Source organism: Zea mays, chromosome 9 (genome assembly GCF_902167145.1).
Source record: "Zea mays cultivar B73 chromosome 9, Zm-B73-REFERENCE-NAM-5.0, whole genome shotgun sequence".
NCBI classification, from domain to species: Eukaryota; Viridiplantae; Streptophyta; class Magnoliopsida; order Poales; family Poaceae; genus Zea; species Zea mays.
This window is the reverse complement of record NC_050104.1, coordinates 121,072,285-121,089,266: the sequence shown is the minus strand read 5'-3', so window position 1 is coordinate 121,089,266 and position 16,982 is coordinate 121,072,285.

The window sequence follows — 16,982 nt, the reverse complement described above, 5'->3', positions numbered from 1 at the left end:
ATAGAAGAATGTGAGCATAAAGGTCCACAAATATTTTGTGTCATGTCTTTCAAGCTAATGTTATATCAAAGCAGGATATTAAACATAGGTATATAAACTCGAGGCTAAACAAACAGGGTCCTGATTCCAAACCAACAACCTTAGTCAGTTTAGTGAGCAATGGTTCTGATGCTCCTTTGTATTATATATATAATACCTAGCAATAAATAATACCCAAAGAACAACCATTAATACTTCACAGTTTCTTGGCCCTTCCGCGTTCAATTTGTGGAGACCTAATCCAGGGCTTGCGTTCAATTTGTGGAGACCTCACAGTTCAAAGCTTCGTCCAGTTTCAAAATGTAGTGCACAGGCACATCATTCATGCAGGCATCTAAGGAGCATGGCTTTTGATTCTAGAATATGTTCCATAAGGAACTCTTTGCAGCAGTTTTGATTTAAATCAAGATTGGGTGATCCATATTCTTATCCAAGTCTACATCTAAATGACTGCAGCAGTCGTTTTTGGCTTGCAGTTCAATCCCATGAATAGTTATAAAGCCTTTGCTAAATGTTCGCACGAGAAACCATAAGTTTAAAAAATGACAAGGCAACCTTGAGTCCTCTGGTTAGGAGGCCGTATCCCTGAGAAAAAGAACAAGAAACAAAGAAAACAGAGGTTAGTGTATAATAGAAAACATTACCTAGGTTTAAACAAAGAAGGAACGTAACGCAAATTCATCTGGTCCTTTCTTGTAAAGCAAATGATTGGCTAAAATAATAGCTAACACGCGCACCAACAGATGCCTTGGCAAGTTCTAGGATTCAACAGTAAAGCGAGGGACTCTCACGGCAGCCGGCGACTCCAAAAAATAACAAACCCAAAGAGTCCTCGAGGACAGCGGTAGATGTAGGGACCTGAAATGTGAAGAGAGGAGGGAGAGCATAGAGGGAGGCATGTAATAATAAATAAGTAAAAGAGGTACTATCCCTGTTGTCGCGGACCGGAGAACAGCTCCGGCGCCCATGCCTCGAGAGTGCAGAGGTGTGGAGACGATGTGGATCCGTGCAGCGACGATTTCGAAGAAGAGGGGAACGCACCACACCACGTCTTCTCCTACAGCTGCTGCGTGTGGGTCTACGGGACCAGCATGGGCGAACTGACGGAAGGGTACGGCGGGGTATGGCGAGGGTGAAAGTCACCTAGAGGGGGTGAATAGGGCGAATCTGAAATTTACAAACTTAAGCACACACTACAAGCCGGGGTTAGCGTTAGAAATGTATTCGAGTCCGAGAGAGGGGAAAACAAATCAACCAACAAGTAAGGCGGATGAACACGGTGATTTATTTTACCGAGATTCGGTTCTAAAGAACCTAGTCCCCGTTGAGGTGGTCACAAAGACCAGGTCTCTTTCAACCCTTTCCCTCTCTCAAACGGTCACTTAAACCGAGTGAGGCTTCTTCCTTAATCTCACGGGTCACTTAGACCCCGCAAGGACCACCACACAATTGGTGTCTCTTGCTTCGCTTACAAAGCACTTGAGAGTAAGAAGTGAGAAAGAAAAGAAAGCCAACCAAGCAACAAGAGCAACAAAGAAACACAAGAACGATCTTCTCACAAGTCCTAATGCGCTAGAATTGAATTGGGGGCTTTGCTTGGATCGGTGGCTTTGATTTGTGTATTAGAGTGTTGCACTTTGCTCTTGTATTGAATGGAGAGTGATGAATGCTTAGATGGTTGGAGTGGAGGTGGTTGGGGGTATTTATAGCCATTAACCACCAAAACAACCGTTGGGGTGGCTGCTGTCGATGGGCGCACCGGACAGTCTGGTGCGCCAGCCACGTCACCCAACCGTTAGGGTTCGGGCGCAGTAGATCGTTTGAGCTTTGTCTTCTTGTGGCACCGGACAGTCCAGTGCGCCAGACCAGGGGACACTTCAGTTTCTTTTGCTCCTTGAATTTGAACCCTTTATTTGATCTTTTATTGGTTTGTGTTGAACCTTTATGCACCTGTATAACATATACTCTAGAGAAAACTAGTTAGTCCAATATTTGTGTTGGGCATTCAACCACCAAAAATATTTATAGGAAAAGGTTAAACCCTATTTCCCTTTCCATCTCCCCCTTTTTGGTGATTGATGCCAACACAAACCAAAGCAAGTATATAAGTGCAGAATTGAACTAGTTTGCATAAGATAAGTGCATAGGTTACTTAGAATTAAACCATTTTATAGTTTCACTAGATATGCATGGTTTGCTTTCTTTTATTTAACATTTTGGACCACATTTGCACCACTTGTTTTGTTTTTGCAAATTCTTTTTGAAAAAAAAATTTCACAGTCTTTTTGCAAATAGTCAAAGGTATATGAATAAGATTGCAAGAAGCATTTTTAAGATTCGAAATTTCTCCCCCTGTTTCAAATGATTTTTCTTTGACTTAACAAAACTCCCCTTGAATGAAATTCTCCTCTTAGTTTTCAAGAGGGTTTTAATAGATACCAATTGGAAATATATTGAGATGCTAGTTTTGAATACATATGCCAATTGTAAATATCATACCAATTTGAAATAGATAGCAAGATACAAATTGAAAACTTTATTTTGAAAATTTGGAAACTTTTAGGTGGTGATGGTGCGGTCCTTTTGCTTTGGGCTTAATATTTCTCCCCCTTTGGCATTAATCGCCAAAAACGGAGACTTTGTGAGCCCTTTCTTAATTTCTCCCCCATTGGTAAATGAAATATGAGTGAAAGATTATACCAATTTGGAGAGTGATGTGGAGTGACGGCGAAGGGTAAATGATACCGTTAGAGTGGAGCGGAAGCTTTGTCTTCGCCGAAGACTTCATTTCCCTTTCAATCTACGACTTAGTATAGAAATATACTTGAAAACACATTAGTCGTAATCATGAAAGAGATATGATCAAAGGTATATAAATGAGCTATGTGTGCAATGTTTCAATCAAAATTCCGAGAATCAAGAATATTTAGCTCATTCCTAAGTTTGCTAAAGGTTTTCTCATCTAATGGCTTGGTAAAGATATTGGCTAATTGTTCTTTGGTGCTAACATAAGCAATCTTGATATCCCCCCTTAGTTGGTGATCTCTCAAAAAGTGATACCGAATGTCTATGTGCTTAGTGCGACTGTATTCAACGGGATTATCTGTCATGCGGATTGCACTCTCATTGTCACATAGGAGAGGGACTTTGCTCAATTTGTAGCCATGGTCCCTGAGGGTTTGCCTCATGAAAGGGAAATGTGCCCTTGGGATATTTCTATAATGTTTTGGTGATTAAGTGTCCAACACAAAGTGAGTGAAATATTATGTGCCAAACAAGCAAAAGATGCAAATCATGTAACAAGGTATGTTTCTAGACTTAGTACATTGTTTTGAGTACTAACATATTTTGTCTAAGTGCTAGAAACAGAGAAAAGAAAAGAATCAAAAGACTTGGCTCGGTGCAGCCAAATCTCTGCTCAGTCTAGCACACCAGACAATGTCTGGTGCGCCAGGCTGGACTCCGGTGAACAGGCCGCTCTCGGGAGAATTTGGCAGCGTATAGTTATAATTCACCAGACTGTCCGGTGAGCCAACGACCGCTAGCGCAACGGTCGGCCGCACAATCCGCAGGCGACGTGTGGCCCGCGCCAACGGTCGGCAGGGGGCACCGGACTATCCGGTGTGCACCGGACAGTGTCCGGTGCGCCAACTGCCACAAATATGCAACAGTCGTCTGCGCCAGAATAGGAAGGAGATTGTGCACCGAACATGAATAGTGGCTGTCCGGTGGTGCACCGGACTGTCCGGTGCACCACCCGACAGAAGGCAAGGATAGCCTTCCTTGTTGGCCTCCAACAGCTCCTAGCTACCTTGGGGCTATAAAAGGGACCCCTAGGCGCATGGAGGAGTCACCCAAGCATTCAATAAACATTCTAAGCCTCCAAGACTCCCACACTCCGTCTCCGCGCACTTGATCGATCGTGTTAGTGATTTGAGCTCCGTTCTAGTTGTGAACTCTTTGTGCTTCATCTTGAGCTCAAGTCTTGGCTTGTGTGCGTGTGTGTTCTGCGGATTTGTATGTGTTGCTCCCAACCTTACTCTTGTGTGTTCATTGTGATCTTTGTTGTAAGGGCGAGAGACTCCAACTTGTGGAGATTCCTTGCAAACGGGAAAAAGGGAAAAGCAAGAAAAGTCGTGGTATTCAAGTTGATCATTGGATCACTTGAAAGGGGTTGAGTGCAACCCTCGTCCATTGGGACGCCACAACGTGGAAGTAGGCAAGTGTTACTTGGCCGAACCACGGGATAAAATCGTGTGTCTCTTGTGATTGTTTTCTCTTTGATTATCTATGTTCACAAGAGCTCGTTTCAAGCCACTTAACCATTCTAACCTTCATAACCAAAGTTTTGTGGCTATTAGTGTTGAATTTTACAGGATCACCTATTCACCCCCCCTCTAGGTGATCTCACCTCATCCAAAGTAATTGTGCACAGCAATGGCCTGCGGCAATGTACTTGGCTTCGGCGGTAGAAAGAGCTATTGAGTTTTGTTTCTTTGAAGCCCAAGACACCAGGGATCTCCCCAGAAACTGACAAGTCCCTGATGTGCTCTTTCTATCAATTTTACATCATGCCCAATCAGCATCTGAATATCCTATTAAATCAAAAGTGGATCCCTTGGGGTACCAAAGACCAAACTTAGGAGTATAAACTAAATATCTCATGATTCTTTTCACGACCCTTAGGTGAACTTCCTTAGGATCGGCTTGGAACCTTGCACACATGCATATGAAAAGCATAATATCCGGTCGAGATGCACATAAATAGAGTAAATATACTATCATCGACCGATATACCTTTTGATCTACGGATTTACCTCCCGTGTTGAGGTCGAGATGCCCATTTGTTCCCATGGGTGTCTTGAAGGGCATGGCATCCTTCATTCCAAACTTGTTAAGTATGTCTTGAGTGTACTTGGTTTGGCTGATGAAGGTGCCATCTTGGAGTTGCTTGACTTGAAATCCTAAGAAATACTTCAACTCCCCCATCATAGACATGTCGAATTTTTGAATCATAATCCTACTAAACTCTTCACAAGTAGATTTGTTAGTAGACCCAAATATGATATCATCAACATAAATTTGGCATACAAACAAATCTTTTGCAATAGTTTTAGTAAAGAGTGTAGGATCGGCCTTTCCGACTTTGAAGTCATTAGTGATAAGAAAATCTCGCGGGCACTCATACCATGCTCTTGGGGCTTGCTTAAGCCCATAAAGCGCCTTTGAGAGTTTATACACATGGTTAGGATACTCACTATCTTCAAAGCCATAAGGTTGCTCAACATAGACCTCTTCCTTGATTGGTCCATTGAGAAAGACACTTTTCACGTCCATTTGATAAAGCTTAAAGCCATGGTAAGTAGCATAGGCAAGTAATATTCGAATTGACTCTAGCCTAGCTACGGGTGCATATGTTTCATCGAAATCCAAACCTTCGACTTGTGAATACCCCTTGGCTACAAGTCAGGCTTTGTTCCTTGTCACCACACCATGCTCATCTTGCTTGTTGCGGAATACCCATTTGGTACCTACAACATTTTGGTTAGGACGTGGAACTAAATGTCATACCTCATTCCTCGTGAAGTTGTTGAGCTCCTCTTGCATTGCCAGCACCCAATCCAAATCTCTTAGTGCATCCTCCACCCTGTATGGCTCAATAGAGGACACAAAAGAGTAATGTTCACAAAAATGTGCAACTCGAGATCTAGTAGTTACCCCCTTATGAATGTCACCGAGAATGGAGTTCACGGGGTGATCTCTTTGAATTGCTTGGTGGACTCTTAGGTGTGGCAGTCTTTGACCCTATATCTCTTGCTCATCTTCCTTGTCCTTATTGACTTGATCTCCCCCTTGATCATTGTCCTCGTCATCTTTAGTTGGTGGAGATGCTTGCATGGAAGATGACGGTTGATCTTGTGCTTGTGGAGGCTCTTCGGATTCCTTAGGACACACATCCCCAATGGACATGTTCCTTAGCGCGATACACGGAGCCTTTTCATCATCTAGTTCATCAAGATCAACTTGCTCCACTTGGGAGCCATTAGTCTCATCAAACACAATGTCACAAGAAACCTCAACTAATCTAGTGGATTTGTTGAAGACTCTATATGCCCTTGTGTTTGAGTCATATCCTAGTAAAAAGCCTTCTACAGTCTTAGGAGTAAATTTAGATTTTCTACCTCTTTTAACAAGAATAAAACATTTGCTACCAAAGACTCTAAAATATGAAACATTGGGCTTTTTACCGGTTAGGAGATCATATGATGTCTTCTTGAGGATTCGGTGAAGATATAACCAGTTGATGGAGTAGCAGGCGGTGTTAATCGCCTCGGCCCAAAATCGGTCCGGTGTCTTGTACTCATCAAGCATGGTCCTTGCCATGTCCAGTAGAGTTCTATTCTTCCTCTCCACTACACCATTTTGTTGAGGTGTGTAGGGAGAAGAGAACTCATGCTTGATTCCCTCTTCCTCAAGAAAGCCTTCAATTTGAGAGTTCATGAACTCCGTCCCATTATCGCTTCTTATTTTCTTGATCCTTAATCTGAACTCATTTTGAGCCCGTCTCAAGAATCCCTTTAAAGTCTCTTGGGTTTGAGATTTTTCCTATAAAAAGAATACCCAAGTGAAGCGAGAATAATTATCCACAATTACAAGGCAATATTTACTCCCGCCGATGCTTATGTAAGCGATCGGGGCAAATAAATCCATGTGGAGTAGCTCAAGTGGCCTGTCGGTCGTCATGATGTTCTTGTGTGGATGGTGGGCGCCAACTTGTTTTCCCGCTTAACATGCACTACAAACTCTGTCTTTCTCAAAATGAACATTTGTTAGTCCCAAAATGTGTTCTCCCTTTAGAAGTTTGTGAATATTCTTCATCCCAACATGGGCTAGTCGGCGATGCCAGAGCCAACCCATATTAGTCTTAGCAATTAAGCAAGTATCGAGTTCAGCTTTGTTAAAATCAACTAAGTATAGCTGACCCTCTAATACTCCCTTAAATGCTACTGAATCATCACTCTTTCTAAAGATAGTAACACCTATATCCGTAAAAAGACAGTTGTAGCCCATTTTACATAATTGAGAAACAGAAAGCAAATTATAATCTAAAGAATCTATAAGAAAAACATTGGAAATAGAATGGTCAGGTGATATAGCAATTTTACCAAGTCCTTTGACCAAACCTTGATTTCCATCCCCGAATGTGATAGCTCTTTGGGGATCATCGTTTTTTCTCATAGGAGGAGAACATTCTCTTCTCCCCTGTCATGTGGTTTGTGCATCCGCTATCAATAATCCAACTTGAGCCCCCGGATGCATAAACCTGCAAAACAATTTAGGCCTTGTTTTTAGGTACCCAAATAGTCTTGGGTCCTTTCACGTTAGAAACAAGCACCTTGGGTACCCAAACACAAGCCTTGGAGCCCTTATGTTTGCCCCCAACATATTTGGCAACTATTTTGCCTGATTTGTTAGTAAGCACATAAGAAGCATCAAAAGTCTTAAATGAAATATTAGACTTATTTGATGCAGTAGAAGTTTTCTTTTTAGGCATTTTAACATGTGTAGAATGCCTAGAGCTAGATGCCTCATTTTTATACATAAAAGCATGATGTGAAATAGTATGAGGTTTCCTAGCATGAATTTTCCTAATTTTGTGTTCGGGATAACCAACAGGATATAAAATATAGCCCTCGTTATCCTGAACCATGGGAGTCTTGCCTTTAAAAAAATTAGACAATCTTTTAGGGGCATTAAGCTTGACATTGCTTCCCTGTTGAAAACCAATGCCATCCTTAATGCCAGGGCGTCTCCCATTATAGAGCATGCTTCTAGCAAATTTAAATTTTTCATTTTCTATCTCATGCTCATTAATTTTAGCAGTTAATGTAGCTATGTGATCATTTTATTGTTTAATTAAAGCAAGGTGGTCATTTATAGCATCTACATTAAAATCTCTACATCTTGTGCAAATGGAAACATGATCAACAGTAGATATAGAGGGTTTGCAAGCATTTAATTCATCAATCTTAGTATGTAAAATGACATTCTCATTTCTAAGACTGGAAATAGCATCAATGCAAACATTTAAATCCTTAACCTCAGAAATTAATTTATCATTCTCAGTTCTAAGGCTAGAAATTGATTTATTCGATTTGTCAATCTTAGCAATTAGACTAGCATTTTCATTTCTAAGACTCACAATTGAATCATTACAAATATTTAACTTCTCAACCTTAGCAATTAAACTAGCATTCTTAGTTCTAAGGTTGGAAATAATGTCATGGCAAATGCTAAGCTCTTTAGTCAAGTTTTCACATTTTTCTATCTCCTGAGCATAAGCATTTTTAACTTTAACATGCCTTTTGTTGTCCTTAATAAGGAATTCCTCTTAGCTATCCAAGAGTTCATCCTTCTTATGAATAGCACCTATCAATTCATTCAATTTTTGTTTCTGTTACATGTTAAGATTGGCAAAAAGGGTAAGCAAATTATCCTCATCTTCACTAGAGCTACCCTCATCACTAGATGTTGTATATTTGGTGGAGGCTCTAGATTTTACCTTTTTCCTTTTACTGTCCTTTGCCATGAGGCACTTGTGGCCGACGTTGGGGAAGAGGAGACCCTTGTTGACGGCGATGTTGGCGGCGTCCTCGTCGGAGAAGGAGTCGGTGGAGCTCTCGTCGGAGTCCCATTCCCGACACACGTGGGCATTGCCGCCCTTCTTCTTGTAGTACTTCTTCTTTTCCTTCCTCTTTCCCCTCTTGCCGTCGCCCTGTCACTATCACTTGACATAGGACATTTAGCTATAAAGTGACTGGGCTTACCACATTTGTGGCACACCCTTTTGGAACAGGACTTGTAATCTTTCCCCTTCCTTTGCTTGAGGATTTGGCGAAAGCTCTTGATGATGAGCGCCATCTCCTCATTGTCGAGCTTGGAGGCATCGATGGGGAGCCTATTTGATGTAGACTCTTCTTTCTTCTCTTCTTTCGCTTTGAATGCGACGGGTTGCACCTCGGGTGTGGAGGTGTCGCCTTGCTCTAAGTTGACGATTTGTTTGGAGCCTTTGATCATCAATTCAAAGCTCACAAATTTTCCTATAACCTCCTCGGGAGACATTAGCTTATATCTAGGATCACCACATATTAATTGAACTTGTGTAGGATTGCGAAAAACGAGTGATCTTAGAATAACCCTGACCATTTCATGGTCATCCCATTTGGCGCTCTCAAGGTTGCACACTTGATTCACCAAGGTCTTGAGCCGGTTATACATAGCTTGTGGCTCATCTCCTTGGTTGAGGACAAAACGACCGAGCTCCCCCTCGATCGTCTCTCGTTTGGTGATCTTGGTCACCTCATCTCCCTCGTGCGTAGTCTTGAGCACGTCCCAAATCTCCTTGGCGCTCTTCAACCCTTGCACTTTATTATACTCCTCTCAACATGGAGAGGCGAGGAGTATAGTAGTGGCTTGGGAGTTGAAGTGCCGGATTTGGGCGACCTCGTCCGAGTCGTAGCCCTCGTCCCCTACGGTAGGTACCTGCGCTTCAAACTCAACAATGTCTCATATGCTTGCGTGGAGTGAGGTTAGGTGATGCCTCATTTTATCACTCCACATACAATAATCTTCACCATCAAAATACGGTGGTATGCCTAATGGAACGGAAAGTAAAGGAGCGCGTTTAGAAATGCGGGGATAGCGTAGGGAGATCTTACTAAACTTCTTGCGCTCATGTCGCTTAGAAGTGATGGACGCGACGTCGAAGCCGGAGGTGGAGGGCGACAAAGAATCGGTCTCGTAGTAGACCACTTTCTTCATCTTCTTCTTATCGCCACTCCGATGCGACTTGACGCGGGGAAGTGATTCCTCCCTTCCTTTGGTGTCGGACTCTCTTGATGGAGCCTTCCTGTGGCTTGTGGCCTTCTCGCCGGTTTCCATCTCCCTCTTGGCGGATCCTCTCGACATCACTTCGAGTGGTTAGACTATAAATCAAGTACCGGGCTCTGATACCAATTGAAAGTCGACTAGAGGGGTGGTGAATAGGGTGAATCTGAAATTTACAAACTTAAGCACACACTACAAGTTGGGGTTAGTGTTAGAAATGTATTCGAGTCCGAGCGAGGGAAAACAAGTAAGGCGGATGAACACAATGATTTGTTTTACCGAGGTTCGGTTCTAAAGAACCTAGTCCCTGTTGAGGTGGTCACAAAGACCGGGTCTCTTTCAACCCTTTCCCTCTCTCAAACGGTCACTTAGACCGAGTGAGGCTTCTTCCTTAATCTCACGGGTCACTTAGACCCCGCAAGGACCACCACACAATTGGTGTCTCTTGCTTCGCTTACAAAGCACTTGAGAGTAAGAAGTGAGAAAGAAAAGAAAGCCAACCAAGCAACAAGAGCAACAAAGAAACACAAGAACGATCTTCTCACAAGTCCTAATGCGCTAGAATTGAATTGGGGACTTTGATTGGATCGGTGGCTTTGATTTGTGTCTTGGAGTGTTGCACTTTGCTCTTGTATTGAATGGAGAGTGATGAATGCTTGGATGGTTGGAGTGGAGGTGGTTGGGGGGTATTTATAGCCCTCAACCACCAAAACAACCGTTGGGGGTGGCTGCTGTCGATGGGCGCACCGGACAGTCCGGTGCGCCAGTCACGTCACCCAACCGTTAGGGTTCGGGCGCAATCGATCGTTGGAGCTTTGTCTTCTTGTGGCACCAGACAGTCCGGTGCCGCACCGGACAGGTAATGTGCACTGTCCGGTGCGCCTCTGACGCGCGGCTCTGCTCTGTCGTGCACTGTTGCACACTGTTCATCTGAATCTTCAGCTTTTGCAGGCGACCGTTGCGCGAAGTAGTCGTTGCTCCGCTGGTGCACCGGATAGTCCGGTGGCACACCAGACAGTCCGGTGAATTATAGCGGAGCGCGGCCTGAGAAACCCGAAGGTGGCGAGTTCGGAGTGGTACGGTCCTGGTGCACCGGACGCTATCCGGTGGCACACCGGACAGTCCGGTGCGCCAAACCAGGGGACACTTTGATTTCTTTTGCTCCTTAAATTTGAACCCTTTATTTGATCTTTTATTGGTTTGTGTTGAACCTTTATGCACCTGTATAACATATACTCTAGAGCAAACTAGTTAGTCCAATATTTGTGTTGGGCATTCAACCACCAAAATTATTTATAGGAAAAGGTTAAACCCTATTTCCCTTTCAGAGGGGTGCCGTCCGCACCCGTCTCGCACCACGAGATCACGGACAGACACGTAAAGTGGCAAACGAATTTGGTAGTCCCCGATGAAGCCGACGACGCGGGCGTCATCGGTGATGCCTGGGTTCAAGATCAGCGAGCCATACTTGAACACCCAGATCGGAGACATGACCACCGCATCTCCTTCCATCTCTCGGCATCGCCTGCACTCCGGTCCCTTTATGGGGGCATCAGTTGCGGCCTTGCTCCTTTGTTTGGTACGAGCGCGAGTAGAAGTAGGCAGCAGGAAGCCACGTAGGCGAAGCTGAGTCACCGCCTCCTAATCCTCTGCCCCCTTGCCCCCGGATCCTCGGTAGCCAACATAGGTGCCGGAGCCTCCATCTTTGCCGCGTGATCGGCCGCCCTCGGCTGGTGCGTGCTCCCCCGCAGCGGGCTGGAAGAGGTCGAAAGGGGAAGGGGAGCAGCGGATCCGGAAGTCGGGCAGGAGGCGGCGTGTGAGGAGATAGCAGAAGGGAGAACGATAAAGCTGGATTGGATAAACAATTCATGTTCGAAAACTTCACATCCGTGATGGAGCCATAGAGGAAATCTCGCTCGCGTTCGTGGTGCGTAGACGTGTCGGCAGCCTTGAGGATGTCGTACCCGGGAACACAGAGAGAGGCCAAAATGCGAGCGCGTTTTAAGACTTTAGATTGTATCATTAATTGTTTTCCTATCTACCATTAAATGACTTATGTAGTTGGTTTCATAGTTTATCATGTGTGCCATTGGGCAAACTATGACGATTATAAAAATATTACATGAGATCGAATGTATGCACCTGAGATTTAATTAGGTCATGCAACCAGTTAACCAAACACCGCTTCCACATTTCTTGGCTCAATAATAACAGAAACTCATGATCAGCCTCACTCACACTAGCCTGATTGGTATTCCTACTATATATTAAATGAGGATGTAAAGCTGCAATCTAGATTGCCCACGTCATTATATTTTTTTGACCACACGATCAAGATCAGGCGGCGTAGAACCGTCCCTTCTCTGTCTGCCACCACGTCCAAGCGCTCCATCGCCGCCAGGAAGCTTTGCGACTCCTCCTCCGGTCTCGCCTATGCAGATCTACTCGTCGGCCCGCCCGCCCGCCCCTTCCTCAGTCCACACTCCTCACTCGCGACTACCAGCACCAACACACATGGCCTCTCACGCGCCTACCCCTCCTGCTCCTCCCCACCTCCACGTCGTGTCCCTCTTCTTGCAATTGTGGGTGGTGGCTTAGGGCGGGGACCGGTCCATCGGCCACAATCCCATACGAGGTCAGACCTCCATGCTTCCTCACAGCGGTGCCATCGCTTGTCGACCCTGCGGCAGTGCCATCCGCTTGCACACCCTCCAGCGGCAGCATGTGGCGGCCCCACAACAGTGGCAACGTAGTCCCCCTCAAGCCACAACAATAGGTTTGGTCTCTTTTTTCTCTGATTATTTTCTCAATCTTTTCCATATGGTATGCTGATGCATTTCCTACGTGTCTGTAGGCTTCAGTGCCGCTGCTACTTGATCCCACAGCAGTGTCGCCCTGCCTGCATAGTCTCCAGCGGCTGCATGACGTGGCCCCGCAGCAGCGGCAGCACTGTGCCCCTACCCCTAGAGCCGCGGCAAGCCGACAAGTATGGTCTGCATCAGCGTCAACGCCATCCCTGTGGAGTTGTGGCAAACAGGTACGGCCTCCTTTTTCTCCTTTTATTTTCTCAATTTTTTCCATATGGTATGCTGATGAATTTCCTACGTGTCTGTAGGCTTCAGTGCCGCTGCTCGCGCACCCCGAGATTGTCGTCGATCTGAAGTAGTGGCACCGTGCCCTAGCCCCCATCAACCTCCGCGAGCACCCCGCCACGCCTGCGCAACCCCCGGCCCCCGAGATCGCCGCCGATCCAAGACAGCGACACCGTGCCCCCGCCCGCACTCCCGCCAAGCTGCAACCGCACCCCTCCCTTCCTCACCGTCCATGCCCCCGCCCCACAACGGGTGCAACGGCAGCCCCGTCCCCCATGGTTGACGCCTCTATTTCAAGCTTTCTGCATGCGACAGATGCTCTGAGTGTATGTCTGCGATGGCTGAAAGGTGATGGCGACCGAGGGCGACACGATATCCAGTGCCATGACGGTTGTTGCCTCTATCTCCAATCTACTGTTGTCATCCATGTCAAAAAATAAAATGTATCCACCTGTAACACCCTGAATTTGGGGTTATAAAATTTCATTCTAATGATCACCCAAATTCATGTGTTACTCTTCTCTCTCTGACCCTAAGTTCCATCTCTCTCTAGATTCTCTCTCTTTCCCTTTTAAGTAGAATTAGCTTAAGTTAGGGGATTTAATTATTTATTTTTGCCAAAACATTTTGGGTCATGACATGTTGCATCATGCTGAGCTTAAATATTCTTTGAATTGTTGCACATGTTTGAATTTATTTGAATTTGAAACCTAATTTGAATTTGGAATTGGAAACCCTAGAGAAAAGAAATAGAAAAGGAATTAGAAAATCCAGAGAAAAAGAAAAAGGAAAAGCAGCCCAGCTCGGCCCAGCCAGGCCGCGCTGGCGCGCCCGCACCGCCTGACAGGTGGGATCCACCTGTCAGCGGCAACTTTCTCTCCCGCACGCTCTCTCTCTCTCTCTCTCTCTCTCTCTCTCTCGCTCTCTGCTCGCTGGGGCCGACCTGTCGGCGCCGGCTCCCTTCGCCCGCGCGCCCCTCTTCCCTCTCTGCCTCGCGGGCCCGGTTTGCCACGCGCTGAGCCGTTGCCCCGTCTGCCCCTTTTTTCTCTCTCTGTGCCGTGGACCCTCCCTGTCAGTTCTGCCCTCCCCGCACCCGCCGTGGACCGGCGCTTGTGCACTCGCACACGTCGCCAGAATTCTCGCCCACGTGCCCCAGCTCCCTCTTAGAGCCTCGCCAGCGCGCACCCTCGGCCACAGATCCAATCTCGGCCGTCGGTTTTTGATCTAGCGGTTGGAATCACCCGATACCCCTTCGCTTTATATAGACAACGAGCAGTCCGAGGTTCCTGAGTGTGTTGTTGGAGACCTCCTTGAGCAACAACCTGGTGAAGGCAAGTGTCCTCTGACCCATTATGTCCTACATACTCTATAATTCACTGTCCCGCATTACATTACTTAACCTAAGGGTTGACTAGTCTGTATTTACCTTATCCTTGTTTACCTTTTGGATTATCATGGTTAGCATTTTGCTATTGCTTTAACTTAATCAATGAATATGATGTGATTAATTATGATATGATGATGTTATCCCAATGATGATATTGTGATACTCTAGGGGGCTGAGGCCTTTTTCCTGAGTACCTCTCCGTAAGGACCTGTTCGTGGAGTGACCACCCGGGATAACAGTGCAACCATGAGTGGGACACCCTTAGCTGAATAATTAGATGAACCTGGGGGTGTAGTTGTCTTTGCTGGAGGGCCGTCAATGGGGGCCGGGGCGTAGTGCTCGCTCTGCCAAGGGGGGTGTAGAGGTTCATTCTATTTAGTTTTGTTAGTCACCCACCTTGGGGAGGTGTACTGCGTTTGTACGATTGGCGAAACCTAACAAGCAGCTATGCACCAGGGGAGTCTTTGTAAAGGCTACGTAGTGTATCCTTGGCCATTCACCTTGGTAGTGAAGATCGGGTCTGTACAACCTAGGCTGGAAAGGGATCACGACAAGTGGGTAAAGTGTGCAACCGCTGCAGAGTGTTAGAAACTGGTATATCAGCCGAGCTCATAGTTAAGAGCAGCCTTGGGATCCTCTTTGATTAGAAGAACTTTGGATACTTTTATGGTGATGGTTAACAATGATGTTATAAATCTGATCTCTGGTATTTCCTCTTTTGAGGGAGTACTTTTGGGTAATAACTGGGTTTATTACTAAAACTTGGCTCTACTGATAATAGTAAATACTTGACCAACTAAAAGCAACTGCTTAACCTCAACCCCACATACGGCTAGTCCACTTCAGCCAAACGGGACATTTGCTGAGTACGTTGATGTGTACTCACCCTTTCTTTACACACCACCCCACCCCAGGTTGTCCCCATTGTACTCAGTGCTCAGGAGGTGTGCTGGCAACATGGAGGACTTCGAGGAGTTCCAGGATTATGACGAGTTCTAGTTTACTTAGTGGCAAACCCCCAGTCAGCTGCCTGTGTAGGCTTATCATCTACGTTTCGTTTCTCCGCACTTTGATAGTTATGATAAAGACAATGGTTATGTAATAGACTCTGTGGATGTCTTGGACATCATGTTGTAATAAAGTATCTTTCCGCTATTTATTTCGAGCATTGTGTGATGATGTCCAATTATGAATCGTTGTGTACGTGAGTTCTGATCCTGGCACGTACATGGTTCGCCTTCGGTTTGCCTTCTAAAACCGGGTGTGACATAAGTGGTATCAAAACCCTTGTTGACTGTAGGACCGCTAACCTAGACTAGAATGGTCACCCTGAGGACTATACACCCCTACTATTACCTTGACCTTAGAGTTCTTTCAAAAGTTGGTCATCTTGACCAACTCTATGTTATCTACTTATCTCAAAAGGTTTTGTCTCACTTTTCTTTCTATTTACTTTCTGGTTTCATAGTTCTACTCTTACTCTTGTGCTTACGATGTGAAAGGGAAATGTGCCCTTGGGCCATTTCTAAGTATTTTGGTGATTAAGTGTCCAACACCAATGGTTATGTGTTAAACTATGCCAAATGGTGGACAAAGTGCAAATCAATACAAAGGTATGATTCTAGACTTAGTACATTGATTTTTGTGTACTAACATATTTGTCTAAGTGCTAGAATCAGAGAAAAGACAAATGGAAAAGACTTGGCTCGAGCAGCCAAGACTCTGCTCAGTCTAGGTGCACCGGATTGTCCGGTGGTGCACCGGATAGTGTCCGGTGCGCCAGGCTGGCGTCTGGTGAACTGCCTGCTCTCGGGTTTCAACGGCGGCGTACGACTATAAATCACCAGACTGTCCGGTGGTGCACCGGACTGTCCGGTGAGCCAACGGTCGGCTGGGCCAACGGTCGGCTGCGCAATCTGCGCGTGACGCGTGGCCGAGCCAACGGTCAGAAGGGGGCACCGGAATGTCCGATGTGCACCGGACAGTGTCCGGTGCGCCAACGACTCCAAATCGTCAACGGTCGGCTGCGCCAGAATAGGAAAGAAATCTGCACCGGACAGTGTCCGGTGGTGCACCGGATTGTCCGGTGCACCAGTCGACAGAAGGCAAGAATTGCCTTCCTGGATTGCTCTCAACGGCTCCTAGCTGCCTTGGGACTATAAAAGGGACCCCTAGGCTAATGAAGGAGAATAAAAAAAGCATACTTTGATCATCTCTTAGCACCAAGACATCTCTCTAGCGCATTTGATTCGTTGTGATAGCAATTTGAGCTCCTCTTGAGTTGAGAACTCCGTGTGTGATCTTAGAGCTCAAGTTGTGACTTGTGTGCGTGTTTGTGCTCGTGCTTTGAGGCTTGTGTGTGTTGCTCTTCCCACTCTTACATCTGTGCTTCTTTGTGATCATCTTATTGTAAGGGCGAGAGACTCCAAGTTGTGGAGATTCCTCGCAAACGGGAAAGAGTAAAGAAAGAAGAACATCGTGGTATTCAAGTTGATCATTGGATCACTTGAAAGGAGTTGAGTGCAACTCTCGTCCATTGGGACGCCACAACATGGACTAGGCAAGTATTGTACTTG